The sequence below is a fragment of the Gopherus evgoodei genome, chromosome 4, assembly GCF_007399415.2.
Source record: "Gopherus evgoodei ecotype Sinaloan lineage chromosome 4, rGopEvg1_v1.p, whole genome shotgun sequence".
Classification (NCBI taxonomy): Eukaryota; Metazoa; Chordata; order Testudines; family Testudinidae; genus Gopherus; species Gopherus evgoodei.
Window position 1 is genome coordinate 26,571,942 of NC_044325.1, and position 8,839 is coordinate 26,580,780.

Genomic DNA, 8,839 nt, shown 5'->3' on the forward strand with positions numbered 1-8,839 from the left:
AACACCCCTACAGTCACAGGACAAAAAGGGTTTAGAGATTGTTGTAATAAGCCACAAATCTAGTGTCTTTATTAAGGCCATGTCTACACTAGTGAATTTATAGTGGCACACCTGTACTGATGCAGCTGCACCGCTGTAAGATCCCTCATGAAGCTGCTTTATTCTGATGGGAGAGAGCTCTCCTGGCGATGACATAATAAAAACACCTCAATGAGTGGCAGTGGCTATGGGGAGAAGGTCTCCTGAGGACATAATGCTGTGCATGCTACCACATATGCCAGCGAAACTTATGCTGCTCGTGGGGTGTTTTTCACACCCCGAATGACATGTTTTGCTGACATGATAGTGTAGACATCGCCTTAGACCAGGGGTTCTCAAACTGGGGGGCTTGGGACCCCTCAGGGGGTCACAAGGTTATTACATGGGGGGGTCTTGAACTGTCAGCCTCCACCCCAAACCCCATTTTGCCTGCAACATTTATAATGGTGTTAAATATATTAAAAAGTGTTTTTCATTTATAAGGGGGGTGTCATAAACAGATAGCTAAGGGTTAATGTCTCTTTCACCTGAAACACCTGACCAGAGAACCAATCAGGAAACCGGATTTTTTCAACTTTGGGTGGAGGGAATTGTGTGTCTGAGGTCTTTGTTTTCTGTCTGCCTGCTTTCTCTGAGCTTTGGAGAAGTAGTTCTGTTTTCTAATCTTTTGTTTCTAAGTGTAAGGACCAAGAGATCAGATAGTAAGTTATATGGTTTCTTTTCTTTGGTATTTGCATGAATATAAGTGCTGGAGTGCTTTGATTTGTATTCTTTTTGAATAAGGCTGTTTATTCAATATTCTTTTAAGAAATTGCCCTGTATTGTATCATCTTAATACAGAGAGACCATTTGTATTTTTTCTTTCCTTTTCTTATAAAGCTTTCTTTTAAGACCTGTTGGAGTTTTTCTTTACTTCAGGGAAATTAAATCTGTATTCACCAGGGAATTGGTGGGAGGAAGAAATCAGGGGAGATCTGTGTGTGGGTTGGATTTGCTAGCCTGATTTTTCATTTCCTCTGGGTGAAGAGGAAAGTGCTTTTGTTTCCAGGATTGGAAACGGAGAGGGCAAGTCACTCTGTTTGGATTCACAGAGCTTGTGTCTGTGTATCTCTCCAGGAGCACCTGGAGGGGGGAAGGGAAAAAGGATTATTTCCCTTTGTTGTGAGACTCAAGGGATTTGGGTCTTGGGGTCCCCAGGGAAGGTTTTTCAGGGGGACCAGAGTGCCCCAAAACACTCTAATTTTTTGTGTGGTGGCAGCAAGTACCAGGTCCAAGCTGGTAACTAAGCTTGGAGGTTTTCATGCTAACCCCCATATTTGGACGCTAAGGTCCAGATTTGGGACTAAGGTTATAACATGGTGGCAGCGGTGGGATATAGACAGAATCCAGAAGCCAGTAGGAATATTATATTTTTCTTTTCTCTGCTAAGGGCTTTTTAGCAGAGAGGAACAGTTTGGTTTTAAAAGGGAACCAGAGAGAATTTTTTTTTCTGCTCTCTCTGGCAGTTTGTGGCTTGCATGTTAAGCAAGAAGTCGTTAAGGACTATTAACAGTCTTTTGTCACACAATAGCACTCCCATTGAAAGTCATACCAGCACTATATAAATGCAAATAAAGTGGTTTTTCAGGTTTACTTAACATTGAAGATTAGCTAAAGGCACTGTTGCTAGGCAGACTTCAGGAGGCAACAGAGAACCTGCAGTTCAGAGGATAAACACCGGAGGGCACCCCAACACAAGAAAACAGGAATCATGACTTCTAAGGCAAAAATGGAGGCCGAAGACCAATTCAGAGAAGCTGAACACAGGCGACAACTGGAAATAAAACAAGCAGAGATGGAAATAAGAGAAAGAGAAAGAGAGGCAGCCTACAAAAGAAAACTAGAAGAAGAAGAGGTAGCCTACCAAAGAGAACAGGCAGCCAAAGAGGCGGACCACCGCCGAGAAATGGAAAAACAACAAAAAGAAATGGAAAAACAACAAAAAGAGAATGAAGAGAAGGAAAAACAGAGAAAACATGAACTGGAGTTGGCAAAAGCTGGGCTGCATGTGCCAGCCACCCCTAACAACCCGGCGCCAATTATTGCTCCACAGCACAGAAAATTTCCCACCTACAAGGCAGGTGATGACACCGAGGCCTTCTTGGAAAATTTTGAAAGAGCCTGTCTTGGGTACAGCATCCCCGAAGACCAGTACATGGTAGAATTAAGGCCACAACTCAGTGGACCTTTAGCAGAGGTGGCAGCTGAAATGCCTAAGCAGCAAATGAATGACTATAAACTTTTTCAAACCAAGGCCAGATACAGGATGGGGATAACCCCAGATCATGCCCGTCGGCGCTTCAGAACCCAAAAGTGGAAACCAGAGGTGTCATTTCCCAAACACGCCTACTACATTGCAAAAAACTATGAGGCCTGGCTAACAGGAAACAACATTCAAACCTTGGAAGAACTGAACCTCCTCATACAAATGGAGCAGTTCTTGGATGGTGTTCCTGAAGACATCACACGGTACATACAAGATGGAAAACCCAAAGATATCGCTGAGGTGGGGGAGATTGGAGCCAAATGGATGGAACTGGCAGAAAGCAAGAAAGCTACTGTCAAGGGGAACGATTACCACAGGGGGCACACAGACCATAAACCCTACAACCGAGGACAGCCAAAGACCCCACATACCACCCAAGTAAAGCCACAGATACCCTACCCTTCAACCTCACCAGTCTCCAGTAACTCACCTCGGCCCAGCGACCCATCAGATGGAAGATGCTTTAAGTGTAATGAACTGGGACATATCAAGGCCAACTGTCCCAAGAACACCATGCGAGTGCAATTCATTACACCACCATCACACCAAAGATCCCCAGGCCCGCATGCCTCTCAAATACCCTTGGAGCGAAGGGAAAATTTGAGAGTGGGCGGAAAGAAGGTTACTGCGTGGAGAGACATGGGGGCACAAGTGTCAGCTATCCACCAATCCTTCGTTGACCCCAAATTCATCAACCCAAAGGCCAAAGTTACAATTTACCCCTTCATGTCACAAGCTGTAGACTTGCCTACAGCTGAACTGCCTGTCCAGTACAAAGGCTGGTCAGGAATGTGGACTTTTGCAGTCTATGACAATTATCCTATCCCCATGCTACTGGGGGAAGACTTGGCCAACCAGGTGAGGCGGGCCAAGAGAGTGGGAATGGTTACACGTAGCCAAACCAGGCAAGCTTCCAGACCCATTCCTGTTCCTGAGCCGTCCACAGAGGCCCCGTCTGTGTTACCAGAGACCCAGACAGAGGTAGTGGACCCGGATTCCATGCCTACCACTGAAACAGCCACAACATCTCCAGTCCCAGGCCCGGAACTGGAACAGCAACCAGCACCAGCAAGTGCAACCACATCTTCAACCTCAACGCCAGAGGGCGCCAGCGAGCCAGAACTGGCCGAAGCAAAAGACAGCCATACCCAAAAGGCTCAGCCAGAGCCTGAAATAACCTCAGGTGCACCAGCGGAGAGCGGTTCACCAGCAACGGAAACAACCCCATCACCTACATTGCTTCCAGAGGGACCAAGCCCAAGTCCACAGTCTGAGGAAGAACTGGTGACCCCAGCCTCAAGGCAACAGTTCCAGACTGAGCAGGAAGCGGATGACAGCCTTCAGAAAGCTTGGGCGGCGGCACGGAGCACCCCACCGCCTCTCAGCTCTTCTAATCGATCCCGGTTTGTTATAGACCAAGGACTTTTATACAAGGAAATTCTTTCTGGTGGACACCGGGAAGAATGGCAGCCGCAAAAACAGTTGGTGGTTCCAACTAAGTACCGGGGGAAGCTCTTAAGCTTAGCCCATGATCATCCCAGTGGCCATGCTGGGGTGAACAGAACCAAGGACCGGTTGGGGAAGTCCTTCCATTGGGAGGGGATGGGCAAGGATGTTGCCAAGTATGTCCGGTCTTGTGAGGTATGCCAAAGAGTGGGAAAGCCTCAAGATCAGGTCAAGGCCCCTCTCCAGCCACTCCCCATAATTGAGGTCCCATTTCAGCGAGTAGCTGTGGATATTCTGGGCCCTTTCCCAAAAAAGACGCCCAGAGGAAAGCAGTACATACTGACTTTAGTGGACTTTGCTACCCGATGGCCAGAAGCAGTAGCTCTAGGCAACACCAGAGCTAACACTGTGTGCCTGGCCCTAACAGACATCTTTGCCAGGGTAGGTTGGCCCTCTGACATCCTTACAGATTCAGGGTCTAATTTCCTGGCAGGGACCATGGAAAAACTGTGGGAAACTCATGGGGTGAATCACTTGGATGCCACCCCGTACCACCATCAAACCAATGGCCTGGTGGAAAGGTTCAATGGAACTTTGGGGGCCATGATACGAAAATTCATCAATGAATTCTCCAATAATTGGGACCTAGTGTTGCAGCAGTTGCTGTTTGCCTACAGGGCTGTACCACATCCCAGTTTAGGGTTTTCACCGTTTGAACTTGTGTATGGTCACGAGGTTAAGGGGCCATTACAGTTGGTGAAGCAGCAATGGGAGGGTTTACGCCTTCTCCAGGAACTAACATTCTGGACTTTGTAAGCAACCTACAAAGCACCCTCCAACACTCTTTAGCCCTTGCTAGAGAGAACCTAAAGGATGCTCAGGAAGAGCAAAAGGCCTGGTATGACAGACATGCCAGAGAACGTTCTTTCAAGGTAGGAGACCAGGTTATGGTCTTGAAGGCGCAACAGGCCCATAAGATGGAAGCATCATGGGAAGGGCCATTCCCGGTCCAAGAGCGCCTGGGAGCTGTAAACTACCTCATAGCATTTCCCAATTCCTCCCTAAAGCCTAAAGTGTACCATGTTAATTCTCTCAAGCCTTTCTATTCCAGAGACTTACAGGTTTGTCAGTTTACAGTCCAGGGAGATGAGGCTGAGTGGCCTGACGGTGTCTACTACGACGGGAAAAAAGACGGTGGCGTGGAAGAGGTGAACCTCTCAACCACCCTGGAACGTCTGCAGCGGCAACAAATTAAGGAGCTGTGCACTAGCATCGCCCCATTGTTCTCAGCCACCCCAGGACGGACTGAACGGGCATACCACTCCATTGATACAGGTAATGCTCACCCAATCAGAACCCCACCCTACCGGGTGTCTCCTCATGCCCAAGCTGCTATAGAACGGGAGATCCAGAACATGCTACAGATGGGTATAATCCTCTCATCTACCAGTGCATGGGCATCTCCAGTGGTTCTGGTACCCAAACCAGATGGGGAAATACGCTTTTGCGTGGACTACCGTAAGCTAAATGCGGTAACTCGTCCGGACAACTATCCAATGCCACGCACTGATGAGCTATTGGAGAAGTTGGGACGTGCCCAGTTCATCTCTACAATAGACTTAACCAAGGGGTACTGGCAAGTACCGCTAGATGAACCTGCCAAGGAGAGGTCAGCATTCGTCACCCATGCGGGAGTGTATGAATTCAATGTCCTTCCTTTCGGCCTTCGAAATGCACCCGCCACCTTCCAGAGGCTGGTAGATGGTCTACTAGCTGGACTGGGAGAATTTGCAGTTGCCTACCTCGATGATGTGGCCATTTTTTCAGACTCCTGGCCCGAACACCTACTACACCTGCAAAAGGTCTTTGAGCGCATCAGGCAGGCAGGACTAACTGTTAAGGCCAAAAAGTGTCAAATAGGCCAAAACAGAGTGACTTACCTGGGGCACCAGGTGGGTCGAGGAACAATAAACCCCCTACAGGCCAAGGTGGATGCTATCCAAAAGTGGCCTGTCCCAAGGTCAAAGAAACAGGTCCAATCCTTCTTAGGCTTGGCCGGATACTACAGGCGATTTGTACCACACTACAGCCAAATCGCTGCCCCATTGACCGACCTAACCAAAAAGACCCAGCCAAATGCCGTGAAGTGGACTGATGAGTGTCAAAAAGCCTTTACCCAGCTTAAGGCAACGCTCATGTCTGACCCTGTGCTCAGGGCCCCGGACTTTGATAAGCCATTCCTAGTAACCACGGATGCATCTGAGCGTGGTATAGGAGCAGTGCTCATGCAGGAAGCAACAGATCACAACTTCCATCCTGTCGTGTTTCTCAGCAAGAAACTGTCGGAGAGGGAAAGTCACTGGTCAGTCAGTGAAAAGGAATGCTATGCCATTGTGTACGCCCTGGAAAAGCTACGCCCATATGTTTGGGGACGGCGGTTCAAACTACAAACTGACCATGCTGCACTAAAGTGGCTTCATACTGCCAAGGGGAACAACAAGAAACTTCTTCGTTGGAGTTTAGCTCTCCAAGATTTTGATTTTGAAATTCAACACATCACAGGAGCTTCTAACAAAGTTCCTGATGCACTCTCCCGTGAGAGTTTCCCAGAATCCAGTAGTTAAAAAGTGTTCTTAAAATGTAAAAGTCTGTTAGTTATATACTTAGTAGTATATGTAAAGGTGCATGTGTTGTATTAATCTGTTTATTTTCAAGTTCTAGAAGGAAATTGCCACCAGTGAGCTTCCCCACTGTCTGCAATTTGGGGGGCGTGTCATAAACAGATAGCTAAGGGTTAATGTCTCTTTCACCTGAAACACCTGACCAGAGAACCAATCAGGAAACCGGATTTTTTCAACTTTGGGTGGAGGGAATTGTGTGTCTGAGGTCTTTGTTTTCTGTCTGCCTGCTTTCTCTGAGCTTTGGAGAAGTAGTTCTGTTTTCTAATCTTTTGTTTCTAAGTGTAAGGACCAAGAGATCAGATAGTAAGTTATATGGTTTCTTTTCTTTGGTATTTGCATGAATATAAGTGCTGGAGTGCTTTGATTTGTATTCTTTTTGAATAAGGCTGTTTATTCAATATTCTTTTAAGAAATTGCCCTGTATTGTATCATCTTAATACAGAGAGACCATTTGTATTTTTTCTTTCCTTTTGTTATAAAGCTTTCTTTTAAGACCTGTTGGAGTTTTCTTTACTTCAGGGAAATTGAATCTGTATTCACCAGGGAATTGGTGGGAGGAAGAAATCAGGGGAGATCTGTGTGTGGGTTGGATTTGCTAGCCTGATTTTGCATTTCCTCTGGGTGAAGAGGAAAGTGCTTTTGTTTCCAGGATTGGAAACGGAGAGGGCAAGTCACTCTGTTTGGATTCACAGAGCTTGTGTCTGTGTATCTCTCCAGGAGCACCTGGAGGGGGGAAGGGAAAAAGGATTATTTCCCTTTGTTGTGAGACTCAAGGGATTTGGGTCTTGGGGTCCCCAGGGAAGGTTTTTCAGGGGGACCAGAGTGCCCCAAAACACTCTAATTTTTTGTGTGGTGGCAGCAAGTACCAGGTCCAAGCTGGTAACTAAGCTTGGAGGTTTTCATGCTAACCCCCATATTTGGACGCTAAGGTCCAGATTTGGGACTAAGGTAATAACAGGGGGTCACACTCAGAGGCTTGCTATGTGAAAGGGGTCACGAGTACAAAAGTTAGAGAACTACTGCCTTAGATCATGATTTTTAGAGTGTACCAAAGTTATGGCTTTAATCTCATATTTTGAAGGAGTTGTGCAGCTTTCCTTTAGGATAAGGACTAATAAATCAGATATGGAGTCATTGTTTTGTGAAAAGTGATAGTTTTTTATTTCTTTTATCATTTTCCTGTGTGAGTTCATTTGAGAGGGTAGTAATTGCCTGGTTTCACCCACATAGTTGTTATTGGGGCATTTAGTGAACTGAATGAGCTACATCACATGTTGCGATAGCCACGTGTAAGACCCATGTGAATCACCGTGTGTTGTGGGGGGTATCGATGCAGGTTTTGCATCTGTTGGTCTGGTGCCAGTTTGTGTTGGTGCCTCCTGGTTTGTGTGGAGCTTGCTTCTGATGATGAGCATGGGAATGTTGGGGGGGGCTGTTTGAAGGTCAGAAGAGGGGTTTGGAAAAGAATTCTTTCAGGCTGTGATCCCCATCAAGTATGAGTTGTAACAGTTTAACTAAACCCCATATGGGTTCCAGTGTGCAGTAGGAGGTGACAAGTAGGGTGTGTCAACGTAGGGGTATTTTTTTCTGTATTGAAACAAGTTCTCTCAAGGTATTTGGATGGCCAGTACTATGATGCGATCTACATGGCAGATTGGCAGAGGTCCTGGAGGTTTTTCACCTTCCTCTGCAGCATGGGGCACAGGTCACTTGCTGGTGGATTCTCTGCAGCTTGAGGTCTTCAAACCACACTTTGAGGACTTCAATAACTCAGACATAGGTTAGGGGTTTGTTATAAAAGTGGATGGATGAGATCGTATGGCCTGCATTGTGTAGGAGGTCAGACTAGATGATCATAATGGTCCCTTCTGACCTTAAAGTCTGAGTCTATGTCTGGTGGGGTGTCCTTGTTTGGTAAAGGGAGTTTTAAGTGTGTTAAGGTGTATATCCTGCACACTATGCAGTATCTGAGGGCCTGGCTGTAGATAACAGATGTTTTGATGTGTTTGTGGATCTGTGAAGCTAAGAGTGGTGCTACAGAGGGGTTCTCGTATATAGTTGTCTGTTATTCCAGTCCCAGGATAGCTAGTGACATGTTTTGTAAGTGATGAGAGGAGGCAGCGGGCATAGTAAAGACAGCAGCTTGCACTTGAAAACCATTCGCTATCTTTGCACCGCATACTTGACCAGTTTGAGGGATGCAAAAGGATGGGTCTTTGGGACAGTTCTGAATTTGTCAATAAAATCAGGTTTCCAAATAAGAGGATTTTTGTTTTCTTTTTTAACAGCATCCATCTCAAATATGCAAATGAACATGGCGGCTATTCATTAAGTATCATCAGCATGCTCAGCACTGGAGTTGACAATT